Genomic DNA, 1,249 nt, shown 5'->3' on the forward strand with positions numbered 1-1,249 from the left:
GAAGCATGTTCAAATTATCCTGTGCAAAACTAATGATTGTTTATTTGTTTAGACTATATATAATTTTTATTTTATTTTGTCGTTTAGATTAATGTTTTGTTTTGATATGAAACATAATTGGTTTGAAGTGCATTATAAACTTAGTGTTTAATATACCGTTCATTCTTTATACTCGGTTCATTCATAAATCATACAGATTGCATACTGTTAAAAATAAAATTTATTCCAGCTTAATACATAAGATAGTGTAAATATTAGTGATAATTATAAAGGTAATTATGGTATCCTGAGTATTTAATTTAATGTAAGTTTACATAAATATTAATTTGGTTTTCAACTGGTGTCCTACTATAAATAAATTTAAAACAAATTGCAGTTAGTGTTTCATTCCCACACTAACTTCAGTTAGTGTCATACACATATTAATCAAAATTTCATACACGTTTTATACCAAAAAACATGTAATAAAAATTGATAAATTCATATAATCACACAATTTATACCTATTTGTATATACAATATTATATCACAATTCATACAATATCCAACAATAAAATATTAAACTCATAGGCATACACGTATTAATCAGATTTCATACACGTTTCATCCAAAAACATGTTTAGAATATAAAGTAAGCATACTGTGATTTTTTTAAGAAAAAATTAGTAGTTTGACAAATCATACCATGTTCATACCAATTTAATAATTTATACCATAAACACAGTTAATAGACAATCACACCAATGTTAAAACGCAATTCATACCATTATTATATCACAATTCATAAAATTTTCAAAATCAAAACATTAAAGCGTAGTCATACACATATTAATCAAATTTCATACAAATTTCATCCAATAAATGTACAGTTTGAAAACACACTGATATTTTCAAAATAGTATCTTGAAATTGTAATAGGCAATCAATAATTGATATGTAAACGGTATCTGCCTGAAAGAAAACATATGATATTATATATCATCAAATACTTAAACACAAAAAAATTGTCCAAAAGTTAAAAAAATAACTTTTTGTTCTTCTTGTTGATGGTTTTGAAGATACTCCAACTTCTATATTTGGTTTTTTTTTTCTTTTTGATTTCAGTAACAAAATCAAAATCGAAATCAGAAGGGGTTTCAACAATTTTCCATTTCCTCTTCTTCCCCTTTTAATTTGCAGGGGAGACCTTTCTTTTTCTTCATTTTTTCTCTTTTTGTTTCTCCTTCAACTTAGATGAACCATCCGTCGC

This window comes from Solanum tuberosum, unplaced genomic scaffold (genome assembly GCF_000226075.1).
Source record: "Solanum tuberosum cultivar DM 1-3 516 R44 unplaced genomic scaffold, SolTub_3.0 scf00317, whole genome shotgun sequence".
Lineage (NCBI taxonomy): Eukaryota > Viridiplantae > Streptophyta > Magnoliopsida > Solanales > Solanaceae > Solanum > Solanum tuberosum.